Source organism: Lutjanus erythropterus, chromosome 4 (genome assembly GCF_056507025.1).
Source record: "Lutjanus erythropterus isolate fLutEry1 chromosome 4, fLutEry1.hap2, whole genome shotgun sequence".
Taxonomy (NCBI): domain Eukaryota; kingdom Metazoa; phylum Chordata; class Actinopteri; order Lutjaniformes; family Lutjanidae; genus Lutjanus; species Lutjanus erythropterus.
This window is the reverse complement of record NC_139320.1, coordinates 293,930-321,634: the sequence shown is the minus strand read 5'-3', so window position 1 is coordinate 321,634 and position 27,705 is coordinate 293,930. Positions and strand designations below refer to the sequence as shown.

General features: G+C 39.8%; 1 long non-coding RNA gene across 1 annotated transcript; it reads left to right on the top strand.

Moving 5' to 3' along the window:
- The first annotated feature begins 767 nt into the window (after window positions 1-767).
- Window positions 768-5,998, top strand: LOC146327326 (uncharacterized). The gene is made up of 6 exons (XR_014769958.1): window positions 768-923; window positions 1,177-1,260; window positions 5,069-5,153; window positions 5,282-5,383; window positions 5,542-5,712; window positions 5,884-5,998. It is a non-coding gene; the product is annotated as an uncharacterized LOC146327326 (long non-coding RNA).
- The last annotated feature ends 21,707 nt before the right edge of the window (window positions 5,999-27,705 follow it).

Sequence of the window (27,705 nt, the reverse complement as noted above, 5' to 3'; positions counted from 1 at the left end):
CTATTATTACTGCTGGCAGTATGGTGGAAATACTAGTTGGCAGTGAGCATAAGGCACACTCAAAGTTTTGTGCAAAATTTTCTGGCTATAGTTAGTGATGCCTATGTGAATTGTACATCAGGCACACTGAATGACACTTACACTACAGCATTTACAGTGAACATGATGCTGAAGCATCCCTTTAAGAAATTTAATTGTTTTACTGTAATAAATTCATCCCACTGCAGTTGAAGTAAATAAAGGCAGACCTAAAAAGTGTAAATGTTTCTTTTATGTCAGTCTGCTTTCTTGAAGTTGCAGAAGTTAGTCCTAATGTCATGCTTTGTTGAAGTTGCATAAGTTAGTCTAATGCCATGTTAAGGTCGGGAGGCTTAAACTGCATTTTCTCACAAAACATGTTGATATACTATTTGTTGGTAAACAAAAAAGCCAAGTGCCTTTAAAACAATTTTAATAGCTTTTAAAGGGATCATTCAGCTTATTTGAAGTGGGGTTATGTGAGGACCTTATCTATAGTCAGTGTATTAAGTACAGTGAATTTGAGACAGCACACCCCCAATTGGGACAAGCAGAGAGGAGCACCATTAGGGAAGCTAGCAGTGTATTACTGTGGACAAGGTCAGTAACAAAACATATTTTAGCCACCTGAACAAGGTCCACCTAGAAAATAATTATTTTCCATTGTAAATGGCCCACTGGTAATCCAGAGTTTTACTTACGTCAAGATTAACTAACTGAGATTTTTCACTAAACCTAGAATACACCCCTGGTCTTAGCACAGTGCATGAGGAGATGGAGTCCAGCAATCCGCCACTGCTGTCCTCACCGCTAACCTAAAGCATCCATGTACCTGGGAGTGGGAGTCGGCACACCAAGAGGCCACTGCTTCACCATTATTTGACCTGGAGCACGACCTGGACCTGGTGGGTAACTATGTTTGTTTTCTTTGATTCTTTGAATGCTGCCAATAACTTATAGTTATACTTATGGACACAGTAAATTTTGACCACATACATCATTGGTTAATGTCATCTCTCTCTTCCACTGATCTATAAACATGAAATAATTAACATACATAACTTACAGCATCTTGATTTTTTTTTTTTATTATTTTCATTTGCAGAGGTAAACATGTAAATGAGTGTTGATCTCTGTTTGTGCACTTGTTCTTAACAGGAAACAAACATGTTCCAGAGATGGAGAGACAAAACTCACAGGAACACACCACTACTATCTGCTCTATAAATCGACCTGTGCCAGGTAAATAAGAACAGCCTCCTCCCATGCATGATATGTGTCTCTTTTTTATTGTGTATTAGTGGTATATAAGCATGTAATGTACACTGTCTGTATTGTGCTTTTTTATATCCGAGAGACAGGAACAGGTAGTGCAGCTATATGTCTTGACTCTGAAAACTGCTGATTTCCAGACATGGCGCTAAAGTTTCCTCTCCTCTCCTCTCCTCTCCTTACCTCTCCTCTCCTCTCCTCTCCTCTCCTCATCGACACCAACCAGATGCACTTATAAAATTAAACAACCGTATAAGGAGGCCTATACGTAAAACGGGAGAGTCTGTGTTTCTCTGTGAGAAACTTTGAGATCTTCTCACAGCAGAGTGAACAGGTCTTTGTGTGAAACACTGCAGAGTGTAACATCATGCTGTTTACAGACAGTCTGCTGTCATTAGTTTGACAGAGAGACAGAGAGGGTCGTGTCTAGAAGGGAACCCTAGACCTGCGAAAAATCGTGCAAGTTTGATTATTTTAGTAGAAATAACGAACACAAATCTTGCGAGAATTGTGCAAATAAAGAGTTAGAGCTTCTAGACACGACTGAAAAAGGTGCGCAGCTCCAAAAATAGAAAATCATATCGTGGTGTTGATGTTTTTTATGTGGCGGGCTGCCATAAATAAAACACTATTCACTGAAACACTGATCACTGACCTGCTGTGATGGAAAAAAATACTCAGATTCTTTACTTAGGTATTTTTACATTGTGGTATTAGTGTGAATACAATTTAAAAATTTTGCATGTTATTGTTTCCTGTATCATCCTGTATTGTATCATAACAGTCATTGTTTTTTAAATTCTTAAGCAACAGACAGTCAAATGTTGTACATAATTCAAACATTATTATATCATAAAGGTAGCTATTGAGTGTTCCATTATTGCACTAAATTAATGTTATACTGCTTTATAAAAACATTAGTGTGTGTGTTTCTGTTGTTTCAGAATGGCTCGACCAAATAAGCAGTTTGTAGCAGAAGCAGAATTCAAACATTGTGATATTATAAAGGCAGCTATTGAGTGTGGGGTCAGCTTTCTAACAAACATTCAAATATTCTACATAATTCAAATATTATATTTACATGGCAGGTATTCAGTGTTGCGTCAGGTTTTTAAGTAATATTCAAATATTCTACATAATTCAAAAATTATATTTTCGAGGCAGCTATCAGTGTGGCATCAGCTTTTTAACAAAAATCCAAATATTCTACCTAATTCAAATATTACCTTAAAAAGGCAGCTATTCAGTGTGGTATCAGTCATTCTACAAACATTCAAAAATTCCACGTAATTCAAACTTTATTATATTTTAAAGGTAGCTATTCAGTGTGGTGTCAGCCTTTCTAACTAATATTCAAATATTATACATAATTCAAACCTTCTTATATAATTCACGCAGCTGTTCAGTGTGGCGTCAGGCATATTGTTGCAGCAAGCCAATGCAGCATTGCAGCTTGGCTTCAGCTTGTTGCATTCACAGCGGTAATTTCTTTAGAAATTGCTTTTCTAGTATCTCTAGTATCCTATTTAACTCGACCCTAAATTCCTTCAGGGGTCCATCCTCTTTTGTAAGAATGAGCAGTTTTTGAAGCAATGTGACCTTCTGACCGTTCCTGAGAGTTGGTAGTTAAGGTTTGTTTTATTACTTGAGGTGTATTTCACCGTCAATATTGTTATTATTTTTTTTACTGTTAATAGTGATTTTGAAGACAGTTTTGCTCTAATTTTTGGTTCTGAATGCCTTCCTTTCGATATTATTTGGGTTTATTACATTGACACCAGGCCTTTTCTCTGTATTTCAGAATGGTCTGGTGTAAGTGAAGACCTGAGTCGGTGCAAGCTGCGTCCCCCAGCAAGGTGAAAGGACTGCCACAAAGGAGGTGAAACAGCACAATAGCCGAAGTTATAAAGACATTTTTTCTTTATTCTGTGAGCCATATGGCTTCAAAATTCAAATTCTCTGGACTAATTTCATCTTTTGTGACTCTCTTTTAGAAAATAATTATGATATTTTATTTTACTATTGCTTTAGAGGCTTTGCAGAGGCTGTAAACTGACTCTCCATGTGCTGCTGAATTGTTTGACCGTTCACTTGATAGGCCGTGCAGAGACTCTTTTTGTCCAGCAGATGGAGCCAAGCTATCAGTAACCAGTTATTTGACTCTTGCTCTTTCTCATCAAAAAGCTACCCTGACACAGTAGGACATGCTTTTTTTTTTTTTTTTTTTTTTTTTTTTGTCCCTTCTTTTATAAATTTTATTTAATACTGAAGGTTTTTTTTCAATTAGGACTTAGTCTCCATTATTTATTTATTTATTTATTTATTTTACATTTATTCTATTTTTTTTTTAATAATAATTTCTTTTCTTTGCATTTATATTTTAGGGATTTATTTGTTTTTTTAAGAGGATACAGTTTTTTTCTTCCATAACCCCCCATAAAGGTTTTATTGTGTGTGTGATTTTGGATCGTTATCCTGACCTCTTCTCAATTTGATATCTTCTAGATATTATCACCTCACCTGAGATATAGGTGTGCTGAATAATTATTGGTGCATACAGCACTGGATAAGAAGAGGTCAGGTGACGATCCATGGCTGCTCAACCATTTACTTTTTATTTTTAACGGAGCCTCAGGAAAGGGCCATCCAATTAGAGATTTAATCTCACCGCAGGTCACAAATGTGGTGTATGCCAGTGTTCCCCAACCCTGGTTCTCAGGGCCCACTGTTTAGGTCGGGAGGCTTAAACTGCATTTTCTCACAAAACATGTTGATATACTATTTGTTGGTAAACAAAAAAGCCAAGTGCCTTTAAAACAATTTTAATAGCTTTTAAAGGGATCATTCAGTTTATTTGAAGTGGGGTTATGTGAGGACCTTATCTATAGTCAGTGTATTAAGTACAGTGAATTTGAGACAGCACACCCCCAATTGGGACAAGCAGAGAGGAGCACCATTAGGGAAGCTAGCAGTGTACTACTGTGGACAAGGTCAGTAACAAAACATATTTTAGCCACCTGAACAAGGTCCACCTAGAAAATAAATAGTTTCCATTGTAAATGACCCACTCGTAATCCAGAGTTTTACTTATGTCAAGATTAACTAACTGAGATTTTTCACTAAACCTAGAATACACCCCTGGTCTTAGCACAGTGCATGAGGAGATGGAATCCAGCAACCCGCCACTGCTGTCCTCACCGCTAACCTAAAGCATCCATGTACCTGGGAGTGAGAGTCGGCACACCAAGAGGCCACTGCTTCACCATTTTTTGACCTGGAGCATGACCTGGACCTGGTGGGTAACTATGTTTGTTTTCTTTGATTCTTTGAATGCTGCCAATAACTTATAGTAATACTTATGGACACAGTAAATTCTGACCACGTACATCATTGGTTAATGTCATCTCTCTCTTCCACTGATCTATAAACATGAAATAATTAACATACATAACTTACAACATCTTGAAATTTTTTTTTTATTATTTTCATTTGCAGAGGTAAACATGTAAATGAGTGTTGATCTGTGTTTGTGCACTTGTTCTTAACAGGAAACAAACATGTTCCAGAGATGGAGAGACAAAACTCACAGGATCACACCACTACTATCTGCTCTATAAATCGACCTGTGCCAGGTAAATAAGAACAGCCTCCTCCCATGCATGATATGTGTCTCTTTTTTATTGTGTATTAGTGGTATATAAGCATGTAATGTACACTGTCTGTATTGTGATTTTTTATATGCATCAATGGTGTAACATTTTTCTCTTCCTCTCACAAGGCTCTGACAAGATGTGAAGTTGGACACATGTCAATGAAGCAACAAGCAACATCAGCAGTCATCTTGAGCTGGAGTCAAACATGCTGTAAGTCAACTTTACAGTTCATAGATTGTGCATACCATTAGTATGAGCAATAGTTATAATGTGAAAACATTTAAAGGTTCAGTCACTGCTCCTTCTGTTTTGCTCTGACACTCATGAACAACAAACAGAAATCAAGGAGGGCTCCAGCAACATTTGACCGTGCTTTGCACAGCTAAGCCACACTGAGAGGCTACGACGAATACACCTGACAACTGCCTGACCTGTACCTCGTATGCGACTGTGTTTTTCTTTCAGTCATAAACACTGTAGTGTTACAGCATGACTCTGCAAACTGTTGATTTCCAGACAACAAATAACTGTGGGTTGTTTGTGTTGGCCGTCTACATCATCAGTCTTATAGTGTCCTCTCCTCTCGTCACATAACCAGAGCCACATGGACCGAGGGACAGGAACAGGTAGTGCAGCTATATGTCTTGACCAAATGTGAAGTAGGACACATGTCAACGAAGCAGTGCGGTACTGACAGCAACACTTGAGTGTGCTTTGCACAGCTAAGCCACACTGAGAGGCTACGACAAATATACCTGACCTGTACCTGGTATGTGACTGTGTTTTTCTGTCAGTCATGAACACTATAGTGTTACACCATGACTCTGAAAACTGCTGATTTCCAGACATGGCGCTAAAGTCTCCTCTCCTCTCCTCTCCTCTCCTCTCCTCTCCTCTCCTCTCCTCTCCTCTCCTCTCCTCTCCTCTCCTCTCCTCTCAGGGACAGGAAAAGGCAGTGCAGCTATGTGCTTTTTACTCAACATTCATTGCTAATCTTCAGATGGACCCAGACCATCTGTAAGTATCCTATATAGCAGGGGTCCCTAACAGGCGGACCGAGGTCCGAGTCCTGACCCACACGCCGTCCTATATGGACATGGACCTATAACCAATAAATTCTTAATAGATTTTAAATTTTGACGGGACGCTTCTATTTTAACTGGCGCAACTATTCTAGTCTTTCCGACGCTGGTTTAGCTGATCAGGAAACGCACAGACCAATTGCAGAGAAGCCGCGTGTGGAGGAGACTGTTGTTAATGACAAAGTTTATTACAACAGTCAAAACTAACGTGATGGTTAATGACATCGACACCAACCAGATGCACTTATAATATTAAACAATATAATATTATAAGGAGGCCTATACATAAAATGGGAGAGTCTGTGTTTCTCTGTGAGAAACTTTGAGATCTTCTCACAGCAGAGTGAACAGGTGAGGGAGGGAGGAGGGCACATTGATCACTAATCAATCACTGATACCGTCGTCATCTTGGACTGATTAAAAAATAAAAATGACAAAATTGGTGACAAACCAAACCTGGGTGTCCACACAAATAAAGTCTTTGTGTGAAACACTGCAGAGTGTAACATTATGCTGTTTACAGACAGTCTGCTGTCATTAGTTTGACAGAGAGACAGAGAAGGTCGTGTCTAGAAGGGAACCCTAGACCTGCGAAAGATCGTGCAAGTTTGATTATTTTAGTAGAAATAACGAACACAAATCTTGCGAGAATTGTGCAAATAAAGAGCTTCTAGACACGACCGAAAAAGGTGCGCAGCTCCAAAAATAGAAAATCATTTCGTGGTGTTGATGTTTTTAATGTGGCGGGCTGCCATAAATAAAACACTATTCACTGAAACACTGATCACTGACCTGCTGTGATGGAAAAAAATACTCAGATTCTTTACTTAGGTATTTTTACATTGTGGTATTAGTGTGAATACAATTTAAAAATTTTGCATGTTATTGTTTCCTGTATCATCCTGTATTGTATCATAACAGTCATTGTTTTTTAAATTCTTAAGCAACAGACAATCAAATGTTGTACATAATTCAAACATTATTATATCATAAAGGTAGCTATTGAGTGTTCATTATTGCACTAAATTAATGTTATACTGCTTTATAAAAACATTAGTGTGTGTGTTTCTGTTGTTTCAGAATGGCTCGACCAAATAAGCAGTTTGTAGCAGAAGCAGAATTCAGACATTGTGATATTATAAAGGCAGCTATTGAGTGTGGGGTCAGCTTTCTAACAAACATTCAAATATTCTACATAATTCAAATATTATATTTACATGGCAGGTATTCAGTGTTGCGTCAGGTTTTTAAGTAATATTCAAATATTCTACATAATTCAAAAATTATATTTTCGAGGCAGCTATCAGTGTGGCATCAGCTTTTTAACAAAAATCCAAATATTCTACCTAATTCAAATATTACCTTAAAAAGGCAGCTATTCAGTGTGGTATCAGTCATTCTACAAACATTCAAAAATTCCACGTAATTCAAACTTTATTATATTTTAAAGGTAGCTATTCAGTGTGGTGTCAGCCTTTCTAACTAATATTCAAATATTATACATAATTCAAACCTTCTTATATAATTCACGCAGCTGTTCAGTGTGGCGTCAGGCATATTGTTGCAGCAAGCCAATGCAGCATTGCAGCTTGGCTTCAGCTTGTTGCATTCACAGCGGTAATTTCTTTAGAAATTGCTTTTCTAGTATCTCTAGTATCCTATTTAACTCGACCCTAAATTCCTTCAGGGGTCCATCCTCTTTTGTAAGAATGAGCAGTTTTTGAAGCAATGTGACCTTCTGACCATTCCTGAGAGTTGGTAGTTAAGGTTTGTTTCATTACTTGAGGTGTATTTCACCGTCAATATTGTTATTATTTTTATTATTGTTAATAGTGATTTTGAGGACAGTTTTGCTCTAATTTTTGGTCTGAATGCCTTCCTTTCGATATTATTTGGGTTTATTACATTGACACCAGGCCTTTTCTCTGTATTTCAGAATGGTCTGGTGTAAGTGAAGACCTGAGCCGGTGCAAGCTGCGTCCCCCAGCAAGGTGAAAGGACTGCCACAAAGGAGGTGAAACAGCACAATAGCCGAAGTTATAAAGACATTTTTTCTTTATTCTGTGAGCCATATGGCTCCAAAATTCAACTTCTCTGGACTATTTTCATCTTTTGTGACTCTCTTTTAGAAAATAATTATGATATTTTATTTTACTATTGCTTTAGAGGCTTTGTAGAGGCTGTAAACTGACTCTCCACGTGCTGCTGAATTGTTTGACCGTTCACTTGATAGGCCGTGCAGTGACTCTTTTTGTCCAGCAGATGGAGCCAAGCTAGGGCTGGGCGGTATGACCCAAAATTCATATCACGGTATAAATTGAATCCCTTCACGGTAATGGTATATATCTCGGTATAAATGTTGCGGTGTAAAACTTATGGAAGTGTTTCTGAATGGGTTTTGTAAAACAACAACAACAGCAAAGATATAATGTAATTTTTGAGCATTTATTGTGCAGAAGAACAACAGAAGTAAGGATAGTGCCTCAGAAATACAAAAATTCTTACAAAAAAAGTGGATATTGTAAACAGTACTTCAAGTAAGAGAGGTTTTCTATAAGACAAATGGCAAAAACAGTGAAAAGGTTCTGTAATCCTGTAAAAATCTGTAAAAAAAATACCAAAGTAAAGAATGTGAGTATTTTTGTCATCACAGCAGGTCAGTGATCAGTGTTTCAGTGACTCTCTGTGGTTCAGTGAATAGTGTTTTATTTATGGCGGCCCGCCACATTAAAAACATCGACACCACAACATGATTTTCTATTTTTGGAGCTGCGCATCTTTTACAGTCGTGTCTAGAAGGTAAGTCTTTATTTGCACAACTCTTGTTTCCGTTATTTCTACTAAAATAATCAAACTCGCGCGATCTTTTGCGGGTCTAGGGTTCCCTTCTAGACACGACCCTCTCTGTCTCTGTCAAAGTACAGACAGCAGACTGTCTGTAAACAGCACAATGTTACACTCTGCAGTGTTTCACACAAAGACTTTATTTGTGTGGACACCCAGGTTTGGTTTGTCACCAATTTTGTCATTTTTATTTTTTAATCAGTCCAAGATGACGACGGTATCAGTGATTGATTAGTGATCAGTCTGCCCTCCTCCCCTCCCTCACCTGTTCACTCTGCTGTGAGAAGGTCTGAAAGTTTCTCACAGAGAAACACAGACTCTCCTGTTTTACATAGGCCTCCTTATACAGTTGTTTAATTTTATAGGTGCAGGTGTCAGGGTTGGTGTCAATGTCATCACGTTAGTTTTGACTGTTGTAATAAACTCCGTTATTAACAACAGTCTCCTCCACACGCAGCTTCTCTGCAGCTGGTCTGTGCGTCTCCTGATCAGCTAAACCAGTGGCGGAAAGACTAGAAAAGGTATGCCAGTTAAAATAGAAGTGTCCCGTAAAAAAATAAAATCTATTAATAATTTATTGGTTATAGGTCCATGTCCGTATAGGACGGCGTGTGGGTCCGGACTTGGACACACATCTTGCAGATGACATTTTTCTGCTCAACATCCGACTTTTTAAACCCGAACCACGTCCAAATCACGGATGTAGCACCGTTTTTTTTTTTTTACCAGCCCCTCCTTCTCCGCCATTACTGTGCTTGCGGCCATTTTCACACAGAGGCAGGGGCGATGACGTCATCGACGGTATGATGGCATAGCACAAATCTCTACCGTGGCCAATTTATACCGTTTCTACCGTCATATCGTGTATACCGCGCAGCCCTAAGCCAAGCTATCAGTAACCAGTTATTTGACTTTTGCTCTTTCTCATCAAACAGCTACCCTGACACAGTAGGACGTGCTTTTCTATCCCCTTTTCCTTCTTTTTCCCTTCTTTTATAAATTTTAATTAATACTGAAGGTTTTTTCTATTAGGAATTAGTCTCCATTAGTTAATTTTTTGTTGTTTTTTTTCACATTTATTCTAATTTTTTTAGTAATAATTTCTTTTCTTTGCATTTATATTTTGGGGATTTATTTGTTTTTTTAAGAGGATAAAGTTTTTTTCTTCCATAACCCCCTCCCCATAAAGGGTTTTATTGTGTGTGTGAAAGCCTCAGGAAAGGGCCAGAGATTTAATCTCACCGCAGGTCACAAATGTGGTGTATGCTATAGTGGGAAAATTATATGCTGAACTGGTCACTGTTGTTCCTCAGAGTTACTTCTCATGTATTGTCAGGCACTAATTGGTTACTTGTCCTTGAACACACAGCTGTTCTCCCTTTGGAACAACAACTTCTGATAACACAATCACATCCTGACTCTCCCACTAAGCACTTCAGGTCCATCCTGACCCAACCTCCTTCATCTCCTAACCCTATAAGACAGATTTACATTCTTGACTCATTATCAGTTCCTTTTACACTTTCCGTGTGACTGTGTACTGGTCCTTTGCAAAGCTCTATTGAAACACCACATCAAACACCAGACAATTTTGGTCATGGTGTCTGTCTTCATTTTCAGATTTTCCACCACAATTTGGTGTCAGAAGTGGGATTGTTTGTCTGAGGGTTTCTGGACTCGGGGGTCGACGGTGGTAGTGCACACCCTGAGGCCTTCAGCCTCAACCTCCCCACAAAGACGAGTGTAGAAGCTAGCCTATTACTTAGCCCCTGAGACGTTTAACCTGGAGTGACCTGGCTGATGCGCTTGACTCTTTGTTTTATAACCATACGCTGTGCCGTTCCTTGAATTAATCCACAGGTCATTCTTCATTGCAGCAAAAATAATTTATTTCCCTCATGCAATCATGAATGATGTCCATTGTTGTTTCAAAAAAGAAAAGACCAAACATTCAGCTACGGCGTGACAAACATTTTGCGCCTTAGCAGTCCTGACAACAACAGTAACCCAGCTACCTTTACACCTGAGCATTACAAAGGTACAGTGACACCCTATGTTCAAAACAGTGAACTACAAGTCAGCCTTTGAAATATTTCACCAACATATTTGGCTCCTACAACGAGTGAGAAGGATGGCCTGAGACCAAGACCAGACTCACTCAGCGCTGCGATTCAACAATTCTAATTGGTGAAAATCTGAAAATTTATTTAATTGACTTGAAGTTCAGAAAATCTTCAAATCCATTTATCTCCCTGTCACCAGTGAGATCCAACATGGGGGAAATGTACTCAAAGTCCTGAATTACCCTGTGATGGAGACAGCAGGGGCTGGCTCACCTCCCATCACCATCAGATGGAGGTGTAAAGTTTGCCACTGAACTGACTGTGTTTTGACATTTCACAAATGGTAAAACAAACATGTATAACATGGGACAAAAGGACACGCTGTGCATGCTGAAAGCTCCTCAAAGCAGGAGAGAAAAAAACAGAGAGAAAGATCTAAATATGGCAGCATTGACTATGTTCCAAGGACGTTCTATGGAGGTTTAAGTACAGCTGATTCAGATGTTTGTTTCCATTGTGGCAAAAAGGGACATTGAGCCAAACACTACCCAAAGACTGATCCAACTCAAAAGATGATTGACTCGCAGCGGAATTATGAGACTCAATATCTGACCATAATGTTCAATATAATCCTGTTTTGAAGGTTTATCGACAAAAATTACCTTTTTTGTCTACATACTCAGATGTGTTCAACTGGTACCAGACACACAACACACATTTGCCTATTTACATAAAGCATGTGACATCATAAACACCCCAGCCTTTCAGAAGATCCCTAAAACTGATATTGGTCTAATCAGAGGCATGCAACCAATTGTGATCACACCAAAATCTAATTAAAGGCCCTGTCAACCATAATATCAACTCAACCAAAAAAAAAAAAAAAAATTACACCAGTCTTTAACACTTAAGGGCAGGTGTAATCATTCCCTGTGAAAATTCTCCTGTATGCACACCAATTTTCTCAGTTAAAACAAAACAAAAATCAGCTAAAAATTCAAAAGAAAGTTTGAGCTCATTAAATCTGTCATCAGGAAGTGCACGATTACAATATGTTGATGATGAAATGATTCGTGCTTTAACTCAAGTTCAGTGTGAAAAAGACATATTTGAAACATTTGGCTGAAGAAGGTCACAAAGCTAGCTCATCAAAACTGCAGTTTGTCCTACACGTGACATTTTTGGGTCATGTGATCATATCTGAGGCCAAATTCCTCTCCCAAAAAAGAGTAAAAACATTTCAAAACATTTTCAAATCCAATCATAAAGAAACAAGTTATGTCTTTTGTGTTCCTATTGCAGGCCCTTCATTCCTGTCTTCGAGGCACCCCTGAGCGCAATCGCACATGAGTGAGGCCTAGAAGCACATAGTAAAGTGACATGGACTGCTGATACAGGATAAACATTTGTTGACTTAAAACATGTCCTTCTGAAGACTCTGATGACTCCAACTCTTGGGTCACCAGATCCAAACCGACCTTTTACTCAGACTGTAGACAAAGAGTGTTCAGTACTCTAGGATGGCAGAGGCAGACAGAGACCTGTAGCCTACTTTTCAGCTAAACTTGATGCTTTAGCTACAGGAATTCCTACTTTTTAAGGTTACTCTAAACTAACTCTGCTTGTTCCACATGTTGTTTCCTTGGTTTTGCTTTAGCAGAAAACATCAGCAGCAAGATTGCTCTTTTATAACACTGTTCTATTGAAATCCCTGATATCACTGTGAAAAGATACAATGTAACTGAGGTATATTTCTGGTAAGATAACCATGGGTTCATGTGTAGTATAGGCCTACAGATCATACAGTCTCTAACCTTCTCTAATAATTCAGCGTTGAGGCCTGAGAGCCATGTATTTCCATTTTTGGGTATCATGAAGATACAGCTCTTTGCATCGGTCCATGTTAGGAGATGTGCGGAGAATACAACTATGGTCTTACAATAACTGAAGTTTGTTCCCCCAGACCAGATTTGCAAGAAACAACTTTGCAAAATCCAGATTTTGAACTGTTTGTGGATGGATCAGCATCATGCAACCCTGACACAGGAAAAAAAATGTAATTAGTTTCGCTGTGGTAACCAGGGGTTAGGGGTCTGTTTGTTGAATAAGGAAACTTAAACTTTGACTCAAAAAGAAAAAAAAAAACAAAATTAGAAAATAAATGGTGTTATGTATCTCATAAATTATCAATTATTAATCAGTCAAAGCTTTCAACTATTGGTTCTGGAAAATGCACAAAATTTATAACCCTAGTTTGGAGAGGTGACAGTGACATCAATGGTTGAAAGTAACTAATACTCTAGTAGTTTTTCAGGCAAATACTTTGTACTTTTACTGAAATATATTTCTAACGCCAGTACTTTTACTTGTAATTGAGTAATGTTTTAGCAATATAACAGATTTCTTGTACTCTTTTCACCATTGGTGGTAACTGCACATGATACAGTCAATGCCAAATCACTCTCATAGAAGCATGTAATCTAGCAACAGACAAAACAGTGAATATCTGCACAGACAGTAGATATGTTTTTGGCTTTATGCATGATTTTGGTACAATTTGGAAAAAGAGAAATTTTCAAACACCATCTGGCAAACCTATAGCACATCACACTCTTGTTTTACAACTGCTGGATGCTGTTCTGCTCCCAAAAAAGGTTGCTGTGTGTAAATGTCATGCTCACACTAACAATGACCAACTTTCACAGGAGAACACCAGAGGAGAAGCAGCTGCCAAGGCCGCAGCATGCCCAGAATTAACTATGTCTGAATTCTTTCCATATGATGACCCTAACATACCCTCCACTACTATAGCTGTTTTATCTAACATTCATAAGCAGGTGAAGGAAGCGCTACCAGCTCCAGCCACAGGACCTCTTCACCTGACCTCCAGCCTGGTGACTGCGTAGTGGTGAGAGACCTGAGACAAAAGACCTGGCACTCGAAGCAGTGGACGGGTCCATTCCACATGCTGCTGACTGCACAGACGGCAGTAAAGTTTGCCAAAAGAGTCACCCGGATCCATGCCAGCCACTGCAAAAGGGTTCCACCTCCACCAGAGACACCTATAGCAAAATAGGTCATCACATCGCGAGGATGAGAAGAAGAGGCAACAGTATTGGCATACTGTCCAACGAGAACTTGCATGGCTCCAACTAAGTGGCGTGCTGAATGAACCTCAGTGTCACCATCATGGGATCAGAGATGGAACTCCAATAACAGCCATGGCATGCATTCAGACACGCTGTATGGTGTGGCCTGTGAGGCTCAATGTGTTTTCTTGTGAGTTCATTCCCTACAGTTAAAAAAAATGTTTTCCATCAGTTGACACAGTTAACTACTCCTGATTGGCTCCCACCATGCAATGCTGAAGAGATCCTGATCCTATTGACAACCCAGATTTTGCAATTGTTATGTTAATACATATATGGAACTTTCATGCCTAAGTTGCTTGCATTTGTTATACTAAATTCTCCCATCTGTAACAACAGCATCTTGCTTTTTCCAGGGGTAATATTTTATGAAGTAATGTTTTAAAATTTTTCTTCACTCTCTTATACTTTACTATTATGTTATCATATGTAAGGACTATTATTTGTTGTATTATTTGTAGAGAAGGTGTGATCTTTTATGGTCTTTTATAATTTTCCTTTTTATGTGATCACATATGATCAAAAGGGGGGATTATAGTGAGAAAATTATATGCTGAACTGGTCACTGTTGATCCTCATAGTTACTTCTCATGTATTGTCAGGCACTAACTGGTTACTTGTCCTTGTTCTCCCTTTGGAACAACAACTTCTGATAACACAATCACATCCTGACAATAAGCACTTCAGGTCCATCCTGACCCAACCTCCTTCATCTCTAAGACAGATTTACATTCTTGGCTCATTATCAGTTCCTTTTACACTGTCTTTGTGACTGTGTACTGATCCTTTGCAAAGCTCTATTAAAGGAAATCTTGGTCATGGTGTCTGTCTTCATTTTCAGATTTTCCACCACAATGCTGTCCAATGTTAACACTGTAAATTACTGTACATTGGGGAAACAGGCTGAACTCTGAAAACGAGAATACTGGAGCATGTTAATCATGTTAAGAAAAGTCACATGCTCATTTTACCATTCATGGTATCCACAATTTCAAGTATATTGGCTTGGAACAACTCTTTGGTCCAAAAACCAAAGGGTGAGACATGAGATCCAACTCATTAATAAACTTGCCACAGTTTCACCAGACTGCTTAAATCAAAGGGTTTAAAGACTTTCAGTTTTCATTTAAGATCCAAATGAAACGAGTAAAGACTTTTATTGTGGCTGTTGTTTTTTCACAAGATTCACATTTTGCGGATTATTCCTTTACAATTTAGGCTTTTTTAGGAGGCGCAAGCCCTGGTTAAAGATAAATAATTAAATAATTTTTATGTCTAAATTATGAACTTCCCTAAATTGTGCTTTCTGGGCATCTGATGCTCAGAAGAACCTTATTTCACCACATGCAGTCACATAGGCAGCTCACATCACAGTGTGGCCACTTACGGTCAGAAGTGAAAAATCTGACAAAACAGGGCATACACCCATGTTTTCCATCAAGAAGATGAGGATTGCAGCTACGAAACTGTGCTTTCTGGGCGTCTGATGCTCAGAAACACCTTAATTCATCATATGCTTTCACATAGGCAGCCCCCAGCAACATGTGGCCACTTACACTCAGAAGTGAAAAAGCTAACAAAACAAGGCATAAGACCACACAAAACCATGTTTTCCATCAAGAAGATCAGGATTGCGGCCACTTCTGCTATGAAACTGCGCCTTAATTCATCATATACAGTCACAGGCATCCCACAGCAGCGTGTGATCACTCATGCTCAACATGCTCATGCTCATGCTCAAAACAGGTCTGAAATCTACATAAAAATCGGAATCGGTAAGTCAGACCCCTCAAAAAAAAAATCGGGAATCGGAATCGGAATCGGAATCTTTTACACCCAGCGGCATAGTCCTGTAACACAAGTATACAGGACTAAACTGCATATGGTGACTGCATATGGTGAAATAAGCGTTTTCAGAGCGTAAAAAGCTCAAAAAGCACACTTTCACAGCCAAGTGGCTGCAATCATCATCTTCTTGATGGAAAAGGTGGTTTTGTGTCTTTTTATGCCCTGTTTTGGCAGATTTTTCACTTTTTTAGCATGAGCGACCACTGTGATTTGGGCCCTGTATGTGACTGCATATGGTGAAATAAGCGTTTTCAGAGCGTAAAAAGCTCAAAAAGCACGCTTTCACAGCCAAGTGGCTGCAATCATCATCTTCTTGATGGAAAAGGTGGTTTTGTGTCTTTTTATGCCCCGTTTTGGCAGATTTTTCACTTTTTTAGCATGAGCGACCACTGTGATTTGGGCCCTGTATGTGACTGCACATGGTGAAATAAGCGTTTTCAGAGCGTAAAAAGCTCAAAAAGCACACTTTCACAGCCAAGTGGCTGCAATCATCATCTTCTTGATGGAAAAGGTGGTTTTGTGTCTTTTTATGCCCTGTTTGGCCAGATTTTTCACTTTTAAGCATCAGTGACCACTCTGTGATTTCGGCCCTGTATGTGACTGCATATGGTGAAATAAGCGTTTTCAGAGCGTAAAAAGCTTTAAAAGCACACTTTTCACAGCCAAGTGGCTGCAATCATCATCTTCTTGATGGAAAAGGTGGTTTTGTGTCTCTTTATGCCCTGTTTGGCCAGATTTTTCACTTTTTAGCATCAGTGACCACTGTGATTTGGTCCCGGAATGTGACTGCATATGGTGAAATAAGCGTTTTCAGAGCGTAAAAAGCTCAAAAAGCACACTTTCACAGCCAAGTGGCTGCAATCATCATCTTCTTGATGGAAAAGGTGGTTTTGTGTCTTTTTATGCCCTGTTTTGGCAGATTTTTCACTTTTAAGCATCAGTGACCACTCTGTGATTTGGGCCCTGTATGTGACTGCATATGGTGAAATAAGCGTTTTCAGAGCGTAAAAAGCTTTAAAAGCACACTTTTCACAGCCAAGTGGCTGCAATCATCATCTTCTTGATGGAAAAAGTGGTTTTGTGTCTTTTTATGCCCTGTTTTGGCAGATTTTTCACTTTTTTAGCATGAGTGACCACTGTAATTTGGGCCCTGTATGTGACTGCATATGGTGAAATAAGCGTTTTCAGAGCATAAAAAGCTGAAAAAGCACACTTTCACAGCCAAGTGGCTGCAATCATCATCTTCTTGATGGAAAAGGTGGTTTTGTGTCTTTTTATGCCCTGTTTGGCCAGATTTTTCACTTTTAAGCATCAGTGACCACTCTGTGATTTGGGCCCTGTATGTGACTGCATATGGTGAAATAAGCGTTTTCAGAGCATAAAAAGCTGAAAAAGCACACTTTCACAGCCAAGTGGCTGCAATCATCATCTTCTTGATGGAAAAGGTGGTTTTGTGTCTTTTTATGCCCTGTTTGGCCAGATTTTTCACTTTTAAGCATCAGTGACCACTCTGTGATTTGGGCCCTGTATGTGACTGCATATGGTGAAATAAGCCTTTTCAGAGCGTAAAAAGCTCAAAAAGCACACTTTCACAGCCAAGTGGCTGCAATCATCATCTTCTTGATGGAAAAGGTGGTTTTGTGTCTTTTTATGCCCTGTTTGGCCAGATTTTTCACTTTTAAGCATCAGTGACCACTCTGTCACTTGTGCCATGTATGTGACTGCATATGGTGAAATAAGCGTTTTCAGAGCGTAAAAAGCTCAAAAAGCACACTTTCACAGCCAAGTGGCTGCAATCATCATCTTCTTGATGGAAAAGGTGGTTTTGTGTCTTTTTATGCCCTGTTTTGGCAGATTTTTCACTTTTTAGCATCAGTGACCACTGTGATTTGGTCCCGGAATGTGACTGCATATGGTGAAATAAGCGTTTTCAGAGCGTAAAAAGCTCAAAAAGCACACTTTTCACAGCCAAGTGGCTGCAATCATCATCTTCTTGATGGAAAAGGTGGTTTTGTGTCTTTTTATGCCCTGTTTGGCCAGATTTTTCACTTTTTAGCATCAGTGACCACTGTGATTTGGTCCCGGAATGTGACTGCATATGGTGAAATAAGCGTTTTCAGAGCGTAAAAAGCTCAAAAAGCACACTTTCACAGCCAAGTGGCTGCAATCATCATCTTCTTGATGGAAAAGGTGGTTTTGTGTCTTTTTATGCCCTGTTTGGCCAGATTTTTCACTTTTAAGCATCAGTGACCACTCTGTGATTTGGGCCCTGTATGTGACTGCATATGGTGAAATAAGCGTTTTCAGAGCATAAAAAGCTGAAAAAGCACACTTTCACAGCCAAGTGGCTGCAATCATCATCTTCTTGATGGAAAAGGTGGTTTTGTGTCTTTTTATGCCCTGTTTGGCCAGATTTTTCACTTTTAAGCATCAGTGACCACTCTGTGATTTGGGCCCTGTATGTGACTGCATATGGTGAAATAAGCGTTTTCAGAGCGTAAAAAGCTTTAAAAGCACACTTTCACAGCCAAGTGGCTGCAATCATCATCTTCTTGATGGAAAAGGTGGTTTTGTGTCTTTTTATGCCCTGTTTTGGCAGATTTTCCACTTTTAAGCATCAGTGACCACTCTGTGATTTGGGCCCTGTATGTGACTGCATATGGTGAAATAAGCGTTTTCAGAGCATAAAAAGCTGAAAAAGCACACTTTCACAGCCAAGTGGCTGCAATCATCATCTTCTTGATGGAAAAGGTGGTTTTGTGTCTTTTTATGCCCTGTTTGGCCAGATTTTTCATTTTTAAGCATCAGTGACCACTCTGTGATTTGGGCCCTGTATGTGACTGCATATGGTGAAATAAGCCTTTTCAGAGCGTAAAAAGCTCAAAAAGCACACTTTCACAGCCAAGTGGCTGCAATCATCATCTTCTTGATGGAAAAGGTGGTTTTGTGTCTTTTTATGCCCTGTTTTGGCAGATTTTTCACTTTTTAGCATCAGTGACCACTGTGATTTGGTCCCGGAATGTGACTGCATATGGTGAAATAAGCGTTTTCAGAGCGTAAAAAGCTCAAAAAGCACACTTTTCACAGCCAAGTGGCTGCAATCATCATCTTCTTGATGGAAAAGGTGGTTTTGTGTCTTTTTATGCCCTGTTTGGCCAGATTTTTCACTTTTTAGCATCAGTGACCACTCTGTGATTTGGGCCCTGTATGTGACTGCATATGGTGAAATAAGCGTTTTCAGAGCATAAAAAGCTGAAAAAGCACACTTTCACAGCCAAGTGGCTGCAATCATCATCTTCTTGATGGAAAAGGTGGTTTTGTGTCTTTTTATGCCCTGTTTGGCCAGATTTTTCATTTTTAAGCATCAGTGACCACTCTGTGATTTGGGCCCTGTATGTGACTGCATATGGTGAAATAAGCCTTTTCAGAGCGTAAAAAGCTCAAAAAGCACACTTTCACAGCCAAGTGGCTGCAATCATCATCTTCTTGATGGAAAAGGTGGTTTTGTGTCTTTTTATGCCCTGTTTTGGCAGATTTTTCACTTTTTAGCATCAGTGACCACTGTGATTTGGTCCCGGAATGTGACTGCATATGGTGAAATAAGCGTTTTCAGAGCGTAAAAAGCTCAAAAAGCACACTTTTCACAGCCAAGTGGCTGCAATCATCATCTTCTTGATGGAAAAGGTGGTTTTGTGTCTTTTTATGCCCTGTTTGGCCAGATTTTTCACTTTTTAGCATCAGTGACCACTGTGATTTGGTCCCGGAATGTGACTGCATATGGTGAAATAAGCGTTTTCAGAGCGTAAAAAGCTCAAAAAGCACACTTTCACAGCCAAGTGGCTGCAATCATCATCTTCTTGATGGAAAAGGTGGTTTTGTGTCTTTTTATGCCCTGTTTGGCCAGATTTTTCACTTTTAAGCATCAGTGACCACTCTGTGATTTGGGCCCTGTATGTGACTGCATATGGTGAAATAAGCGTTTTCAGAGCGTAAAAAGCTTTAAAAGCACACTTTCACAGCCAAGTGGCTGCAATCATCATCTTCTTGATGGAAAAGGTGGTTTTGTGTCTTTTTATGCCCTGTTTTGGCAGATTTTTCACTTTTAAGCATCAGTGACCACTCTGTGATTTGGGCCCTGTATGTGACTGCATATGGTGAAATAAGCGTTTTCAGAGCGTAAAAAGCTCAAAAAGCACACTTTCACAGCCAAGTGGCTGCAATCATCATCTTCTTGATGGAAAAGGTGGTTTTGTGTCTCTTTATGCCCTGTTTTGGCAGATTTTTCACTTTTAAGCATCAGTGACCACTCTGTGATTTGGGCCCTGTATGTGACTGCATATGGTGAAATAAGCGTTTTCAGAGTGTAAAAAGCTCAAAAAGCACACTTTCACAGCCAAGTGGCTGCAATCATCATCTTCTTGATGGAAAAGGTGGTTTTGTGTCTCTTTATGCCCTGTTTTGGCAGATTTTTCACTTTTAAGCATCAGTGACCACTCTGTCACTTGTGCCATGTATGTGACTGCATATGGTGAAATAAGCGTTTTCAGAGCGTAAAAAGCTCAAAAAGCACACTTTCACAGCCAAGTGGCTGCAATCATCATCTTCTTGATGGAAAAGGTGGTTTTGTGTCTTTTTATGCCCTGTTTGGCCAGATTTTTCACTTTTAAGCATCAGTGACCACTCTGTGATTTGGGCCCTGTATGTGACTGCATATGGTGAAATAAGCGTTTTCAGAGCATAAAAAGCTGAAAAAGCACACTTTCACAGCCAAGTGGCTGCAATCATCATCTTCTTGATGGAAAAGGTGGTTTTGTGTCTTTTTATGCCCTGTTTGGCCAGATTTTTCACTTTTAAGCATCAGTGACCACTCTGTGATTTGGGCCCTGTATGTGACTGCATATGGTGAAATAAGCGTTTTCAGAGCGTAAAAAGCTTTAAAAGCACACTTTCACAGCCAAGTGGCTGCAATCATCATCTTCTTGATGGAAAAGGTGGTTTTGTGTCTTTTTATGCCCTGTTTTGGCAGATTTTTCACTTTTAAGCATCAGTGACCACTCTGTGATTTGGGCCCTGTATGTGACTGCATATGGTGAAATAAGCGTTTTCAGAGCGTAAAAAGCTCAAAAAGCACACTTTCACAGCCAAGTGGCTGCAATCATCATCTTCTTGATGGAAAAGGTGGTTTTGTGTCTCTTTATGCCCTGTTTTGGCAGATTTTTCACTTTTAAGCATCAGTGACCACTCTGTGATTTGGGCCCTGTATGTGACTGCATATGGTGAAATAAGCGTTTTCAGAGTGTAAAAAGCTCAAAAAGCACACTTTCACAGCCAAGTGGCTGCAATCATCATCTTCTTGATGGAAAAGGTGGTTTTGTGTCTTTTTAGGCCCTGTTTTGGCAGATTTTTCACTTTTAAGCATCAGTGACCACTCTGTGATTTGGGCCCTGTATGTGACTGCATATGGTGAAATAAGCGTTTTCAGAGCGTAAAAAGCTCAAAAAGCACACTTTCACAGCCAAGTGGCTGCAATCATCATCTTCTTGATGGAAAAGGTGGTTTTGTGTCTCTTTATGCCCTGTTTTGGCAGATTTTTCACTTTTTAGCATCAGTGACCACTCTGTGATTTGGGCCCTGTATGTGACTGCATATGGTGAAATAAGCGTTTTCAGAGCGTAAAAAGCTCAAAAAGCACACTTTCACAGCCAAGTGGCTGCAATCATCATCTTCTTGATGGAAAAGGTGGTTTTGTGTCTCTTTATGCCCTGTTTTGGCAGATTTTTCACTTTTAAGCATCAGTGACCACTCTGTCACTTGTGCCATGTATGTGACTGCATATGGTGAAATAAGCGTTTTCAGAGCGTAAAAAGCTCAAAAAGCACACTTTCACAGCCAAGTGGCTGCAATCATCATCTTCTTGATGGAAAAGGTGGTTTTGTGTCTCTTTATGCCCTGTTTTGGCAGATTTTTCACTTTTAAGCATCAGTGACCACTCTGTCACTTGTGCCATGTATGTGACTGCATATGGTGAAATAAGCGTTTTCAGAGCGTAAAAAGCTCAAAAAGCACACTTTCACAGCCAAGTGGCTGCAATCATCATCTTCTTGATGGAAAAGGTGGTTTTGTGTCTCTTTATGCCCTGTTTTGGCAGATTTTTCACTTTTAAGCATCAGTGACCACTCTGTCACTTGTGCCATGTATGTGACTGCATATGGTGAAATAAGCGTTTTCAGAGCGTAAAAAGCTCAAAAAGCACACTTTCACAGCCAAGTGGCTGCAATCATCATCTTCTTGATGGAAAAGGTGGTTTTGTGTCTTTTTATGCCCTGTTTTGGCAGATTTTTCACTTTTTTAGCATGAGTGACCACTGTAATTTGGGCCCTGTATGTGACTGCATATGGTGAAATAAGCGTTTTCAGAGCATAAAAAGCTGAAAAAGCACACTTTCACAGCCAAGTGGCTGCAATCATCATCTTCTTGATGGAAAAGGTGGTTTTGTGTCTTTTTATGCCCTGTTTGGCCAGATTTTTCACTTTTAAGCATCAGTGACCACTCTGTGATTTGGGCCCTGTATGTGACTGCATATGGTGAAATAAGCGTTTTCAGAGCATAAAAAGCTGAAAAAGCACACTTTCACAGCCAAGTGGCTGCAATCATCATCTTCTTGATGGAAAAGGTGGTTTTGTGTCTTTTTATGCCCTGTTTGGCCAGATTTTTCACTTTTAAGCATCAGTGACCACTCTGTGATTTGGGCCCTGTATGTGACTGCATATGGTGAAATAAGCGTTTTCAGAGCGTAAAAAGCTCAAAAAGCACACTTTCACAGCCAAGTGGCTGCAATCATCATCTTCTTGATGGAAAAGGTGGTTTTGTGTCTTTTTATGCCCTGTTTGGCCAGATTTTTCACTTTTAAGCATCAGTGACCACTCTGTGATTTGGGCCCTGTATGTGACTGCATATGGTGAAATAAGCGTTTTCAGAGCGTAAAAAGCTGAAAAAGCACACTTTCACAGCCAAGTGGCTGCAATCATCATCTTCTTGATGAAAAAGGTGGTTTTGTGTCTTTTTATGCCCTGTTTGGCCAGATTTTCCACTTTTAAGCATCAGTGACCACTCTGTGATTTGGGCCCTGTATGTGACTGCATATGGTGAAATAAGCGTTTTCAGAGCATAAAAAGCTGAAAAAGCACACTTTCACAGCCAAGTGGCTGCAATCATCATCTTCTTGATGGAAAAGGTGGTTTTGTGTCTTTTTATGCCCTGTTTGGCCAGATTTTTCATTTTTAAGCATCAGTGACCACTCTGTGATTTGGGCCCTGTATGTGACTGCATATGGTGAAATAAGCCTTTTCAGAGCGTAAAAAGCTCAAAAAGCACACTTTCACAGCCAAGTGGCTGCAATCATCATCTTCTTGATGGAAAAGGTGGTTTTGTGTCTTTTTATGCCCTGTTTTGGCAGATTTTTCACGTTTTAGCATCAGTGACCACTGTGATTTGGTCCCGGAATGTGACTGCATATGGTGAAATAAGCGTTTTCAGAGCGTAAAAAGCTCAAAAAGCACACTTTTCACAGCCAAGTGGCTGCAATCATCATCTTCTTGATGGAAAAGGTGGTTTTGTGTCTTTTTATGCCCTGTTTGGCCAGATTTTTCACTTTTTAGCATCAGTGACCACTGTGATTTGGTCCCGGAATGTGACTGCATATGGTGAAATAAGCGTTTTCAGAGCGTAAAAAGCTCAAAAAGCACACTTTCACAGCCAAGTGGCTGCAATCATCATCTTCTTGATGGAAAAGGTGGTTTTGTGTCTTTTTATGCCCTGTTTGGCCAGATTTTTCACTTTTAAGCATCAGTGACCACTCTGTGATTTGGGCCCTGTATGTGACTGCATATGGTGAAATAAGCGTTTTCAGAGCATAAAAAGCTGAAAAAGCACACTTTCACAGCCAAGTGGCTGCAATCATCATCTTCTTGATGGAAAAGGTGGTTTTGTGTCTTTTTATGCCCTGTTTGGCCAGATTTTTCACTTTTAAGCATCAGTGACCACTCTGTGATTTGGGCCCTGTATGTGACTGCATATGGTGAAATAAGCGTTTTCAGAGCGTAAAAAGCTTTAAAAGCACACTTTCACAGCCAAGTGGCTGCAATCATCATCTTCTTGATGGAAAAGGTGGTTTTGTGTCTTTTCATGCCCTGTTTTGGCAGATTTTCCACTTTTAAGCATCAGTGACCACTGTGATTTGGGCCCTGTATGTGACTGCATATGGTGAAATAAGCGTTTTCAGAGCATAAAAAGCTGAAAAAGCACACTTTCACAGCCAAGTGGCTGCAATCATCATCTTCTTGATGGAAAAGGTGGTTTTGTGTCTTTTTATGCCCTGTTTGGCCAGATTTTTCATTTTTAAGCATCAGTGACCACTCTGTGATTTGGGCCCTGTATGTGACTGCATATGGTGAAATAAGCCTTTTCAGAGCGTAAAAAGCTCAAAAAGCACACTTTCACAGCCAAGTGGCTGCAATCATCATCTTCTTGATGGAAAAGGTGGTTTTGTGTCTTTTTATGCCCTGTTTTGGCAGATTTTTCACTTTTTAGCATCAGTGACCACTGTGATTTGGTCCCGGAATGTGACTGCATATGGTGAAATAAGCGTTTTCAGAGCGTAAAAAGCTCAAAAAGCACACTTTTCACAGCCAAGTGGCTGCAATCATCATCTTCTTGATGGAAAAGGTGGTTTTGTGTCTTTTTATGCCCTGTTTGGCCAGATTTTTCACTTTTTAGCATCAGTGACCACTGTGATTTGGTCCCGGAATGTGACTGCATATGGTGAAATAAGCGTTTTCAGAGCGTAAAAAGCTCAAAAAGCACACTTTCACAGCCAAGTGGCTGCAATCATCATCTTCTTGATGGAAAAGGTGGTTTTGTGTCTTTTTATGCCCTGTTTGGCCAGATTTTTCACTTTTAAGCATCAGTGACCACTCTGTGATTTGGGCCCTGTATGTGACTGCATATGGTGAAATAAGCGTTTTCAGAGCGTAAAAAGCTCAAAAAGCACACTTTCCACAGCCAAGTGGCTGCAATCATCATCTTCTTGTTGGAAAAGGTGGTTTTGTGTCTTTTCATGCCCTGTTTAGGCAGATTTTTCACTTTTTTAGCATGAGTGACCACTGTGATTTGAGCCCTGTATGTGACTGCATATGGTGAAATAAGCGTTTTCAGAGCGTAAAAAGCTCAAAAAGCACACTTTCCACAGCCAAGTGGCTGCAATCATCATCTTCTTGTTGGAAAAGGTGGTTTTGTGTCTTTTCATGCCCTGTTTAGGCAGATTTTTCACTTTTTTAGCATGAGTGACCATTGTGATTTGAGCCCTGTATGTGACTGCATATGGTGAAATAAGCGTTTTCAGAGCGTAAAAAGCTCAAAAAGCACACTTTCCACAGCCAAGTGGCTGCAATCATCATCTTCTTGTTGGAAAAGGTGGTTTTGTGTCTTTTCATGCCCTGTTTTGGCAGATTTTTCACTTTTTTAGCATGAGTGACCACTGTGATTTGGGCCCTGTATGTGACTGCATATGGTGAAATAAGCGTTTTAAGAGCGTAAAAAGCTCAAAAAGCACACTTTCCACAGCCAAGTGGCTGCAATCATCATCTTCTTGTTGGAAAAGGTGGTTTTGTGTCTTTTCATGCCCTGTTTTGGCAGATTTTTCACTTTTTTAGCATGAGTGACCACAGTGATTTGGGCCCTGTATGTGACTGCATATGGTGAAATAAGCGTTTTAAGAGCGTAAAAAGCTCAAAAAGCACACTTTCCACAGCCAAGTGGCTGCAATCATCATCTTCTTGTTGGAAAAGGTGGTTTTGTGTCTTTTCATGCCCTGTTTTGGCAGATTTTTCACTTTTTTAGCATGAGTGACCACTGTGATTTGGGCCCTGTATGTGACTGCATATGGTGAAATAAGCGTTTTAAGAGCGTAAAAAGCTGAAAAAGCACACTTTCACAGCCAAGTGGCTGCAATCATCATCTTCTTGATGGAAAAGGTGGTTTTGTGTCTTTTTATGCCCTGTTTGGCCAGATTTTTCACTTTTAAGCATCAGTGACCACTCTGTGATTTGGGCCCTGTATGTGACTGCATATGGTGAAATAAGCGTTTTCAGAGCGTAAAAAGCTTTAAAAGCACACTTTCACAGCCAAGTGGCTGCAATCATCATCTTCTTGATGGAAAAGGTGGTTTTGTGTCTTTTTATGCCCTGTTTTGGCAGATTTTTCACTTTTAAGCATCAGTGACCACTCTGTGATTTGGGCCCTGTATGTGACTGCATATGGTGAAATAAGCGTTTTCAGAGCGTAAAAAGCTCAAAAAGCACACTTTCACAGCCAAGTGGCTGCAATCATCATCTTCTTGATGGAAAAGGTGGTTTTGTGTCTCTTTATGCCCTGTTTTGGCAGATTTTTCACTTTTAAGCATCAGTGACCACTCTGTGATTTGGGCCCTGTATGTGACTGCATATGGTGAAATAAGCGTTTTCAGAGTGTAAAAAGCTCAAAAAGCACACTTTCACAGCCAAGTGGCTGCAATCATCATCTTCTTGATGGAAAAGGTGGTTTTGTGTCTCGTTATGCCCTGTTTTGGCAGATTTTTCACTTTTAAGCATCAGTGACCACTCTGTCACTTGTGCCATGTATGTGACTGCATATGGTGAAATAAGCGTTTTCAGAGCGTAAAAAGCTCAAAAAGCACACTTTCACAGCCAAGTGGCTGCAATCATCATCTTCTTGATGGAAAAGGTGGTTTTGTGTCTTTTTATGCCCTGTTTGGCCAGATTTTTCACTTTTAAGCATCAGTGACCACTCTGTGATTTGGGCCCTGTATGTGACTGCATATGGTGAAATAAGCGTTTTCAGAGCATAAAAAGCTGAAAAAGCACACTTTCACAGCCAAGTGGCTGCAATCATCATCTTCTTGATGGAAAAGGTGGTTTTGTGTCTTTTTATGCCCTGTTTGGCCAGATTTTTCACTTTTAAGCATCAGTGACCACTCTGTGATTTGGGCCCTGTATGTGACTGCATATGGTGAAATAAGCGTTTTCAGAGCGTAAAAAGCTTTAAAAGCACACTTTCACAGCCAAGTGGCTGCAATCATCATCTTCTTGATGGAAAAGGTGGTTTTGTGTCTTTTTATGCCCTGTTTTGGCAGATTTTTCACTTTTAAGCATCAGTGACCACTCTGTGATTTGGGCCCTGTATGTGACTGCATATGGTGAAATAAGCGTTTTCAGAGCGTAAAAAGCTCAAAAAGCACACTTTCACAGCCAAGTGGCTGCAATCATCATCTTCTTGATGGAAAAGGTGGTTTTGTGTCTCTTTATGCCCTGTTTTGGCAGATTTTTCACTTTTAAGCATCAGTGACCACTCTGTGATTTGGGCCCTGTATGTGACTGCATATGGTGAAATAAGCGTTTTCAGAGTGTAAAAAGCTCAAAAAGCACACTTTCACAGCCAAGTGGCTGCAATCATCATCTTCTTGATGGAAAAGGTGGTTTTGTGTCTTTTTAGGCCCTGTTTTGGCAGATTTTTCACTTTTAAGCATCAGTGACCACTCTGTGATTTGGGCCCTGTATGTGACTGCATATGGTGAAATAAGCGTTTTCAGAGCGTAAAAAGCTCAAAAAGCACACTTTCACAGCCAAGTGGCTGCAATCATCATCTTCTTGATGGAAAAGGTGGTTTTGTGTCTCTTTATGCCCTGTTTTGGCAGATTTTTCACTTTTTAGCATCAGTGACC